Source organism: Macaca mulatta, chromosome 5 (genome assembly GCF_049350105.2).
Source record: "Macaca mulatta isolate MMU2019108-1 chromosome 5, T2T-MMU8v2.0, whole genome shotgun sequence".
Classification (NCBI taxonomy): Eukaryota; Metazoa; Chordata; class Mammalia; order Primates; family Cercopithecidae; genus Macaca; species Macaca mulatta.
Window position 1 is genome coordinate 14,410,460 of NC_133410.1, and position 12,314 is coordinate 14,422,773.

General features: G+C 39.7%; 1 protein-coding gene and 1 long non-coding RNA gene across 3 annotated transcripts in view; one reads left to right on the top strand and one right to left on the bottom strand.

The window, feature by feature from the left end:
• The window catches only part of LOC144341127 (uncharacterized), a 191,010-nt gene that overhangs the window by 126,528 nt on the left and 52,168 nt on the right, over positions 1 to 12,314 (bottom strand). The gene's annotated exons all lie outside the window — the stretch shown is intronic.
• The window catches only part of C1QTNF7 (C1q and TNF related 7), a 107,842-nt gene that overhangs the window by 26,024 nt on the left and 69,504 nt on the right, over positions 1 to 12,314 (top strand). The window contains exon 1 of one of the 2 annotated variants that reach the window (XM_001099341.4): positions 9,741 to 10,206. The exons of the other annotated variant lie outside the window; for it this stretch is intronic. The gene's annotated coding sequence lies outside the window, so the exon portion shown is untranslated. Of the gene's footprint in view, positions 1 to 9,740; positions 10,207 to 12,314 lie in introns of those variants that run through there. 2 annotated transcript variants of the gene reach the window in all.

Genomic DNA, 12,314 nt, shown 5'->3' on the forward strand with positions numbered 1-12,314 from the left:
TTATTATTGTCCCAACTCAGTGGGTCACAGCCTTCGCTAGCCACAAAGACTCCTGGGAAGGTGGGCATTTACCTGGCCACATTGTCTCCCCAGACAAATGAGGCTTCTGTTAACAAGAAATAATGGCAAAATGAACACTGGAAAGCAACTAACAGAATCTTCTAATAAAATTACCATTTTTTGAGAGCCTGAAATGTGTTAGGCACAAACTAAGACAATACGAAGGAAGAAATGTCACTATCTTTGCATTAGACATATAGAAAGTGATATTCAGGAAGATGTAAAACGTGAAGTGAGATGCCCTTGTCTCTGAACATTGCTATATGGGTTTTTATCATGTGATGATACCCAGTTCAGAGCAGACACTCAAAAAATGGCTTCAAATGTTTCCTTCCCTTTCTCTCCTCTCTCGAAATTAGAAATGCAATGTCAGCTTCCACTTGGAATGCCTTTATATTTGCATTGTCTAATTAATCTTGTTATCATCCCACTATGGCTACCATTCTGGCCAGTGTTATCTGTATTCTCTAACCCATCACACCCCTGACTTGTCAGATCCTGTCAACCCTTTTCTGTGTCATGTTCTGTCTTTTTGGTTGACTCTCTAGAGCTGTAATGACATTGTTTTCACTTTTAACATCATCAGCTAAGACACAGTCTTTGGCTTGGTGATTTATCAGCCTCTTCATTGTACTTGGCAATTAGGAGGAGCTCAATGATGTCTGTTGAATGAATGAATCTCAGCTTCATCATTTACCAGCTGTGTGATCTTGGGCACGTTTCATAGCTTTAATGAGTGAGGAAAAAAAATAAATGTTTGTTGTTATAAGCAACTGAGACCTGGGAGGTGTTTATTATGCAGCAGCATTAATAGCAGCATTAGCTGATGACTACAGCCTGCCACCATGTAGATGGGGGAAGGAAATTTATGGAAGAGATGCTCAGCAGATAATGCCAAAAACATTTGCCATAGAATATTATCCATGCTCTAATAAGACACATTGTTTCTCTAGCATTAGTTAAAATGAACAGACAATCCTGGATTGTAATAACTTCACATATAATAAATACTAAAGAAATTACACATAAATTTTCCATATTGTATACATGCTCTGCGATTTTTAAAATAGGTATGGAACACGACCATGGAGGAAAAAAATATATTTCTTGGGCAAGCATCATCCCGTTGCATCAGCGGTCAAGTACATGGGATGATCATGACAATTCAAAATATCCAGAATACTTCTCTCACTGTCACAGCTGCTTTACAAATATGTTGGGTTTGAGGTATGGGAATGGTCTCTCTGAACAGTGAGTAGAATGGGTAAATAATATCTTTTTTGTGAGGCAAGAATAGCACCTTTTGATTGTCAGTGAAAACCAAAGCTGGAGTACTTTTGAAAAGCTGACGTATCATCACCTGGAGCTTCATCCCAAGTGGAATGAAAATACACACCAGAGTTGAACAGAGTTTTTCCTCTTGCTTTGCACACTCATGTGTCTGACTTCTTTTCATGAAACATCCAGTGAAATGGGGATTTTACAAGCAAACGAGCAGATGTTTGGCACCATATATAAGTTCATACATAAAGGTATGAATTAAAATCTAGTATATTTCCAGGCCTTTGTCAAATAGCAAGGGAAAGCTCTTAAGAGATCTCTTTTTTCAGGCAGCATAAACTACTGGAAATATACTTGTGTACCTTAGAATCATGAAGACCTGGGTTTGATTCCAGGTCTGCTGTTTAACAAATGTGCAGCCTTGAGCATATTATCTCTCACCACTAAGTGTTTTCCTCATCTGTGCAAAGGAGATAATAATATTTAAAATGCTTCAAATGGCATTTCCACATTTGCAGTCAAAAGAAGTTGAATATCAGTGATTTCATGTGGTTCAACTTAGACCCGTCTCTCGGGACTGACTCCAGAATAACAGAGCTCATGTATGTCTATTAGTCACAACTCTTTTGGTTGCAGATGAGAAGCACCCATCTCAAACCAGCTTAAGAAAAGAGGGAATGCATGAGCTCATGAAACTGGGCAATCTAGGAATAGTGTTAGCTTCATGTATGGTGGGATCCAGGGGCTCAAAAGATGCTTCAAGTATTTTTTTCTCTTTCTCCCTCTGACTTCCTTCTGTATCTGTTGACTGTCATACATGGTGGAGAAGATGATCAATGACAGGCTTCACTAAGAGCAAAAGGGATTCCTCCCTCCCAAGGGCTGTCTTCCTTGTGTTCCATACTCATCCCTCAACTAACCACTGTTGCCAGAAGTGCAAGAGATGGCCTGTTTTGCTTAGTCTACCCTGGCTGACCCACTCACCCCAGGGAAGGCAGCAGGAGTGAAGGACACTATGCATGACAGCCCAACTAGAACCGCAAAAAATAGGAAAAGCATTACCCAAAGATTACTGGGGTGCTGAGCAAGCAGAATAAAAAGATGTCCACTACAGTGTACACAACATAACACAGATCCCAGCACATGGAAGATGGGTTAACAGCTGGAGAGTTTCCTGTGCAATCCTCAAAGGATGCAAGAGACACAATTTACTGTCTTACTCAAAGGTAAGATGAACAGCTTTTCCTGATTTGCCTGGGACTTCTCTGGTTTTAGCACTGAAAATCCCACGCTGTGGAGAGCTCCTCGGTTTTAGACTGAACTATCCCAGTTTTAAAACTGAAAGCCTCACATCTTAGGAACCCCTTCAGTCCCAGGAAAATTAGGATAGCTGGTCACCGTATCCAAAAATGGCACTTGTGACTGTAAACCTTAGCTACAGTTGAGGGCATGTTAAGTCAGTTTACTGTTGCTGCATCATGGCATAGTATGGCACATGAAAAACCGCAGATAGTCCCCTGGAAAAAAATGCACAGCCCGAGTCTGTGTTACTTGCAGTTACAGCATCTAAGCCTTTGCTTTGCCTCCCTCCTCTGCCTTTTCTTTTTCTTTCACTGTGTCTTTCTCCCTTTTTCTTTTTCCTCACTTTTTCCCCTTCCTCTCCTTCCTTCTTTTTTCCTTCCTTCCAATCTTTCTCTCTTCTCTTATTTTCTTCTCTTTTTTAAATGTTCTTTTGTGGCTACATATTTACCTTTCAAATAACATGTGACTTAGATGTTGTTTGCAATCTCCAAAGGAGCTGCTATATGTTCCTGGACTAAAACAAGCCAGCCTCAGTAAATGTCCTTATCCTCCATGATCTACCAACTAAGTGAGAGCTTCATTGTTGATTAAGACAGGAAGTACATGTGTGATTCCTGTGGACTGGTTGAGACAGCATGGTCATGCTGATGCATATGAGGAATGGAAAAATTGGGGGGAAAAGATAGTGATGATTGTGAAACTAAGAGATTGGAAATTCGAAGGGCTTGATACTAGGTTCTTTTAAGGGACATTTTGGTTCAACTATTTACATAGGGGATGCATCTATTTATCCATAATGAAAATTGCTGAGATTTGGAACCTCCTTCTTCTTTTGAATCAATTAATGAATGAAACTGGGCAATCTAGGAATAGTGTTAGCTTCATGTATGGTGGAATCCAGGGGCTCAAAAGATGCTTCAAGTAATATAAATCAGGAAGTGCTTCTTGGTCTCAAACTACACTTTGAAGTTAGGCGTGCATTTGAATGTTTTCAATCCAAATATTAAAATTAGAAAGAAGGCAATTTCCAGTAGTCTTCAAAGGAGAACTCTTATTCGGGAAAATAGAGTCTTCTAAATTATACTTTTGAGAGTGATATGAATTTTGTTGCTTTTATTAAGTGCTAAAGTTCTAAAGAATTAACTCCACTTAGGAAGCAAATCCAAATACTCTCTCCTGACAAGGTTTCCACCAAGTGGCGGTCATATACTTGGGACTTCCACTACATTTTCAGCATTCATATGTCACTTATACAATTTTCATGATTACCTAGTATTACCAGCACCATTTATTTATCTGGCATTTTTCTACAAGTTGACTTTTTAAATTAGCACACTGAGTTGATGCAGCCAATGCGGCTCACTAGGATGTATGTGTATCAATGTCAGAGGGACCAGGCTGATTCCCAGATCTTGTTTTTGAAATCCTGTGGGAAAGAAAATTATTGTCACCTACAAAAAAAGCAGAGAAAGGACTTGGAGCCTCACCATCTGGCCCTTACCTTGGTTCTACCTTTTGGTAGCCTTGAGATTTGGTTTAACTGACTTTAATTTTCTACCCACACAGTGGTAAAGATTAATTAAGATAATGCCCAGAAGAATCAATGAACTTTGCTAGCAGCTAACAAATGTTAGCCAGGAAACTTGTTAGTCTCACTGGTTGCAAGTGGCAAAGACTTGCATAGTTCTTTAGGGCAGATGGTTCATTTATTCTGGGAAAGCCAACCAAATGGTGAATGTAAAGAGAAGATCATTTTCTGAAATATGTGGTTTCAAGTTGTTACACTGCCTTGGAGAAAATGATGTAAAAAAAAAAAAAATTAAGTTACAGCCAGGGACCATCTCTGCAGGCTAGGATATTTTGAGAGGAAATATGTCTTAATTAGGAAGGGACAAAGAACATGTCATAGTGTTCACTTCCCTCGGCTTCTTCAGACCAGATTTTGATCTCTTGCGGTTAGTGAGTCAGAGGTAAGGATGAGAAGGGAAAGGAAAAAAAAATATTTTAGCAAAATTTTGAGAGTCTCTGTACACAAGTTGTGCTGATTAAGGCTCAAGTGAGAAAACAGCCCAGAATTAGGGAGAGGCGAGTCTCTCCTTCCTCTGCAGGGAAACCAGCATCATTTTAGATTTTAGGGGGTTTTTAAACATTCTATTTTCTGATTATTTTGATATATAGGAAGGCTACTTTCATGCATGTATTTTTGTATCTGTAAATTCTGTTAAACATATATTATTTCTAATGGCCCTTGTTAAATTTGCTGCATTGTTTAGGTTTATAGTTTTATTATCTTCAACAATGATAACTTAGCCTCCTCCTATCCATTAACTATACCTTTTATTGTTTGTTTCCTGCCTTATCATATATAAATTATTTTACCATTATTTAAGAATGATTTTACAAGTTTTCCATTTTTAATCTACTACAGTAAGAATGACTTTGAAAACTGAGCAATTAACAGCCCAACGAATAGCTAAAAATCTTTCGCGGTAACTTACATATAATATAATGATACACTGGGAATGCCTTTGTAATCCTGTGATGAAAACAATGGGAAAGAAGGCCTGTGAAGTTATATCAGTGAGTGATATTTTAATTGAACACATGAATGAACATAATGGAAGGTAAGCACCAAAACTTGACTGCAAGGCTTCAAATGTGAGATAACACCAATAAATTATTAACCACCTCACTCAGCATTCAGTTAAGAAAATAGCATCAGGTAGAGATTTAAGGCAAGAAATTAAAGTCTTAAAGAGCCATTGAAAGAACTGTAAATAATCTATATATGAGATCAAATTGTATTCAACTATACTGAACTATGCAACACACAAGTGAATCTACATAAAAACTGGTAAAAACTGAAGAAGATCTGTAGTCTGCCTAATCCTATTGTACTCATGTCAATTTTTTTATTCTATGATTATTATAGCAATATAAGATGTCACCATTTGAAGAAGCTAGGGTATTTTTGTAAATTGTTTTGCAACTTCTTATGAGTCTATAAGTATTTCTAAATAAAAAATAATTGTTTAAAAGGGGTTCATGAGACCAACAATTGCAGGAAAAAAGCATTCTGTCTGGCTGTAAACCAAGAAGAACAAGCTTGCTGGGAAGCCATAGGAAAGTGTGAGATTCTAGGATCTCACCCAGAAGTTGCTACAAACCATACATCAGCTGGCTGTTTCCACTCTGTAACTGACACCGAAGAATAATGTCCTCTAATTATTTTCTATCTTTCACAACCCTGTGTGTGCCCTCCTTGGCTGACTGTAATTAGGAACTGTGCCTACAAGTGATTCTGGGAAATGTAGTTCCAGGCTTCCAGTCCCTGTTGCCTCAGAGAGAGAGTAGAAAGGGCCAGGGATAGTGCTGAGTTGAAAACATACATCCCCCAACTCACTCATATTCAACAGATACTATAAACTTACATTCTAGCCTTTGAAAGGAGATTAGAAGAAGGAAATTAATCAAAACTTCTGGTTTATAAATAAAAGAAATTTATAAATAATTCCATTTCCCAGCATGGTTTCTTAGCCTAATATTCTAGTTATCTTCATCCAAAGAATTTGTAATAAAAATATTTTCATAGGATTTTTTTTCCAGTTTTTAAAGCAATTCCATATGTACTCTCTCACTGGCCCTCCAAACAATTTTGAGAAATAGATATTAATGGAAACACTTAAGATTTATCTGATACTTTCATTTCTACTATCACATTTCCTTGTAACTCACCAACAAAACTAGGCTTCTTGAGGTTCCCTAAACACAACATGCTGTCATTCCATTTCTTTGCACATGTGGTTCCTTCAACTGAAAATGTCTTTCTCTGGTAGGAATTCCTCCTTGTTCCTACACATCTTCACACCCTGTCCCATCAGCTCTTTCTAGGAAGAGACTGAGGCTGATGGGGTATGAACAGGCAGCCCCATCCTGCAGAGGGTTAGGCTCTGCTGCCCTTGCAGGGACCCAGGCATTGACCAGCAGGCAGCAGATGTGACCCAGGATTTGCTCCTCAAGCTGCCTCTCTTCACATTAACCACCTCATTCTTGATTAGCCAAACCTAGCAAAACAGACAGGGGAAGAAAGCATTTGGTGGTACACAGAGGGCTTAATAAAGGGGCCTCATTAGACTGTTCTCAGACATACGCTTGCTAGTCATACTGCTGCAGGTGAATTTTGAAGGGCCTTTCTTCTACTATTTACTTTTCCCGGTTTGCCCCTGTCTAATCCTCCCTTGCTCCTCTGTAGCATCTCATGTTAGTGTTCTAATGGCTGGACAGCTCTTAGTAAGCAAAGCATCCCTGGCATCAGGGAGCTTACAGACCAGTGAGGGGGACAACCATTATGCGAATTATCTTAGAAATATAGACCTATTGCTATAACCATTACAATAATAAAACAACATTTATGAAATTTTATGAAAGGAGAAAAAATTATAAAGGGGAAGTGTAGGACAGTATAAGAGAATATAGTGGGAAGAGTAAGGGTCGGGAGGGTCAGATCAAAGAAAACATCCCGGGGAAGAAGCATGTGCGTTCCGTTTGAACTAATGAAGGGACTTATTAACGTGAAGGAGGCTGGGAGAGATGCAAGGAGAGAACATTCCAGGCAAACTCTACAGCTGTCAGTCTAAGCTCAGTGGGCACATGAGGGAATCCCCATGGCTTCCTTCTCATGGTGCTCTGGGTAACAATGTCTTGCCTCCAGGCAACTAAATAGGAGAGAGTGGGAAGGGAAAATAAAGGGTCACGGCTCAGAATCTAGGAGAAAAGAAGAGGTGGAGGCAGAATGTGTCATGAGGGGAGCAGGGTTCTGGTCGTCATGGTTTACATTTGGTCACTGCCGCTTACTAGCTTTGTGACCGTAGAAAAGTCACAGCCAACCTATCAATGTTGTTTTGACAATTCAGTGAGGAGAAAGAAAGACTCAATAGGTATTCGTTCCCTTCTTTTACTTCCTGCAGGCTTGCTATGGACTGAATTGTGTCACCCCAAAATTCATGTGTTGAAGCTTTAACCCCTAGTACGACTTTTTCAGGAGACAGAGGCATTCATAGCTAATTCAAGTTAAAAGAGGTCACAGGATGGGTCCATAATCCAATAGGACTATGGTCTCTTAAGAAAAGGAAGAGAAAGATCTCCCTCTGCCCAACATATGAGGATACAGAAGGGAGGCAGCCATCTGCAAGTCAAGAAGAGAAGCCTCACCAGAATCCAACCACGCTGGCACCCAGATCTCAGACTTCCAGACTCCAGAACTATGAGAAAATACATTTCTGTTGTTTATGCCACCCAGTCTATGGTATTTTGTTATAGCAGACCAAGCAAGACTCTACTAGAAAATTCTTCTTACAGATGATAGAGTGCAAATCTTAACTGAAATAACATTTAAATAATAAATTTATAAAAGGGTAAAAGAAGTGAATGGAACCATAAAATATGAGTTGGACTTATGACTTGATCATTTTCAAGGGGGCACTGATCTTGATTCATTTGATCTTTGTTCATGGCTACTTCAAAAATAAAGACATTCACACTTGTGTCAAGACAACATGGATGCCTTTCTGTGTGACCGAACAAAATGTTTTCTCTTTGTTCTTCATTCTTACCATTACACAAAAAATGGAAGGACAATTTGAGCGCTAAGAAAGAAAACCAATAGCAGCAAGCATGGGAGACAAGTACCAAGAGGTGGGTAACAAGGGAAGAAAGACGAAATACACTCCTAAAAGGAAAAGGGGGGAAAAGGTCAAGGCAGAACCCGGGAGCCCTGGCACCTAGTGGTGTCAGCCAATTACACAGATGAAATGGGCAATGGTAGTTGCACATCCCACTGGAAAATACCACTGTCTCAGCCCATTAGTACTGCTACAACAGAATACCACAGATGAGTAATTCATAAACAACAGAAATTTATTTCTGACAGTTCTGGAGGCTGGGATATCCAAGATCAAGGTGCCAACAGGTTTAGGGCCTGGTGAGGTCTCTGTCTCCACTTCCAAGAGGGCACCTTGTTGCTACATCCTCCAGAGGGACAAATGCTATGTCCACACATGACAGAAGGGTAGAGGGCAAAAAGGGCTTAGCTAGTTCCTTCCAGCCTTTGTACAAAGTCATGAATCCCATTCATGAGAGCCCTGCCATTGTGACCTAATAACCTCCTAAAGGCTCCACCTCCTAATATTATCACATTGGATCTTAGGTTCCAATGTATGAATTTGTGGGGAGACACATACATTCAAACCATAGCAACTACATTTTAGTTTCAAAGCCTGAAACATTGCAAAGCACTATCTTGATAAACACCTCATTTGATTCTAACCACAACAAAATGAGGTAAGTGCAATGGGACAGGGATCACATACCCAGTGAGTCAACTGTGTTTTGGAATGTTTAAATGATTCCACAGGGCTCCCTTGGCTGTTAAGTGTTCCAGGCAGTGGTCAAGCTTTGATTTTCTATTTCTAGATCTAGTGTTCTTTCTGAGGCAAATGTTAACATATGCTGTATACCCTTTCATCTAATTTTTACCTGGATTTCCAACGTAAAATTTTCTCCATGTTCTATCTCATTTCCTGGCCACTATACTCCTCCTTCTCCATCCAAAAGTCACTCAATGGTTTCTTTCAGTAAGAAAATAATATTGAATGAAAATGAGAATGGAAAGGAGAAGAGAAGCATGTAAATGGGGCTGGGTCGACAAAATTTCATCTTAGGATACAATTGCTTTCATCCTGGACAAAATGCTTTCAGAGAGATTACCACTTTGTATGACCAAGCAAGGGTTACTATTACGATTTTATTCTGCAGCTGTGAAAACCAAGACTCAGAAACATCAAGGGCCATGTCCAGTGATAGGTATTTTAAGATTGAGAGTCAGATCTCCAGTCCTTGCATCTGCCTCCACCTCCCTACAGTGGACACAGCACTGGCTTGACAGTCGGCTCTTAGGTTCCTGTCCTTCTGCTAACTAGCTGTGTGATCCTGGTCAAGTCTTGTAAGCCCTGGGCATCATTTCTTTTGACTGTCAACCGAAAGGGCTGGGCTGCTTGGTCTCTAAGAACATCCTGTAAAGCAGCTGATAAGAAAGAAATTGCAACAGCTGGTCTTTGAAGACCAGTCAGAGGTGCCCTGATTTCTCCCAGCACAAAAATGATAAGGTGTTCAGCTAATGTTATACTTTTAGAAAAAATATTGTCCAGACTCACTGTGCTATTTCCCAAATATGATTTGGGGAACGAGCCAACAGATAAAGAAGGATATTTATTTTTGTTTGTAATGTCGACGTCTTCTTTCGGGTTCGATCGAACAATCAGGAGATCTGTGTAGGCCACAGCGTCATTGCACGCCGGGGTCCTTGCCCGCTCCCTCTCTCTGCCACCACTCAAAGCCTGGGAGAATGCTTTTGAAAGCGAATCAGGAAATTACTTATCAATCTGAAGCCCTAAAGAGTTATGAATAATCCTTGCTGCCAAAGGAAAGGGGATTTCGAGCAAAAGCTCCACATCTGCGCACACTAGAGTTCAAAGACTCCAGCTGTTGGAAGGTCTTGCGAGCAATGTAAGTAAACAGCCCTCTCTCCATTGAAGTAAACGTCTTCAGGCTTTTTTTCCTTAGAAAGGCATCCTTTGGCTCATGTTGGTGTTTCTCTCTCTCTCTCTCCCTCTCTGGTTTTTGGTTTTTTGTGGGTTTTTTGTTCGTTTTTTTTATTGATGTTCAGGGGTGTTTACCGACTGGGGCTTAGTCAATAACACGACTCCTCTGGGGGTTCCTTTTGCTGAACAAGAGAGGGAAAGCGAAAGTCGTCAGAATCGGCTTTGCTTGGGAAGGGTTAGTTTTGAAAAGCCCTTCCTTGCCAATTACGCTCCTTCATAGTTATAGATCCGTACTCAAGAGGAGTGTGAGGCCGACACTGACACTCGCGGGGGCAAGCAGAAGTGGCTCTGTAACCCTACTCTGAAAAACAGAATTGTCATCGTGTCTGTTCCTACATAATTCACATTGAAAGTGCTTTCTTCATTTTGATACACTGTAAGATTTTAGTAGAGGAAAAAGAAAGCATTAAAGCGAATATTGTTCTGTGGAGATTTCCTTACAGTGGCATAAATCTTGTGTTCAATTTAGCTTTCGTTAAGGGTGTTGATTTATTTACTGTCTATTTTATTTTGAAACAAATGTGCTCACCACTCCACTTGGCCATGGGGGGATAATGCAATCATTGCAATATGGAAGCAGAAATATCTAAATTGTGTTGGTAAAACTATGAGTTTGCATTACCAGTAATTCTATAAATGAAATGCATAATTTCATAAATGATGCATTGTACTGGGGTACATTTCTTTTATAAGTATTTCAAATCAAATTGTGGGTAATGACTGGGAAGTAGTTAAAAGAAATACAACAAACTTGAACGGAATCGTTTTGTTTGGATCAGCCTTTGTTCCCAGGAACTTGAATGTCCATTTTGCAGATCCCTCATCATGAATTCTATGGCTACACGGAACATATGTCCCGAGTCCTCACACTCTATCTTATCATCAGACTATGTATCTCCCAATTTGTTCTGATTCATGATTTCAGTAAGACTCCACACCCTCAGCCTGGGTTGTGTTCTCCCAACTCACTGGAAAGCTCCTCCAAAATAAAGAATAATTGCCCTTAACTCTAGTTGACATCTGACTTCCTTTCTTCTCTTTGAGTAAGTTTGGTGTACACTTCCACATCCTGTACTATTAAGACAGGTTTCATTCCCAATATGTCAGTCATTGTCAGCACACACATAAGCTACTTCCAAGAGTCGAAAAGCTCTAGGTTACTGTACATTTACAACAGCAATTTTCTATGTAGCCCTTTCTCAAGCAACTTATCTATACTTTAATTTAAGGTGATCTGTAACCTTTCACCTTTACCTAATAAACAGATAGTATGTGCCTAACATGCTGAAAGCAATAAAAACCAAATGTGACACAATGTTCCCCTTCTTGTATAAACGTGTCTGTAGTTTTTATGCAGCCCAAGTGCACTTTTGTGTTCACGGGCAATAGCTACATAGGGTTGAACACTGACTGTCTGAGCTGTGCCGTGGACTGCGTAACGAAATAGGAGGATGAAGTTTGTAATGTGAAGTAAGTTATTCAAATTTGGGGAAATATTGACTGAGCATTTGTCATGTGCTGGGCCCTTCCTCATCATGTCTTGTGTGCTCGTGGGAGCAGCAGGCTCACTGGTAAGGCGTAGAGACTCTGAACCAGAGTTCCTGAAGACACAAACCAGATTCACGTCTATGTGAATCTGAGTTGGGTTATTTAACTCCTCTGTGCCTCAGTTCCCTTACAATAAAATAGAGCTCATAACAGCAGGGTTCATGTAAAGTTTGAGAGTTGATATAGACAAAGTATTGTTTTTGTCTCTTTCATATATGAGAAAACCAAGGCTAATGAAGTTTACTTGCCTACAATTACACAGGTAATGATAGCTGGCAGGGCTGGGATTTGGAAGTAAATGACCTGTTTTAATCATAATAGAGAAAGTCCACATTTTAAACCACAACCTCCTGCCCTTTTGTTGTTGGATTCTTTCTTCTGCATTCCTTTATCCAGTTCTTACAATAGCATTCTAAATAAACATTATTGACTATGATGATTTCAGACAAGTAAACTGAAGCTCAA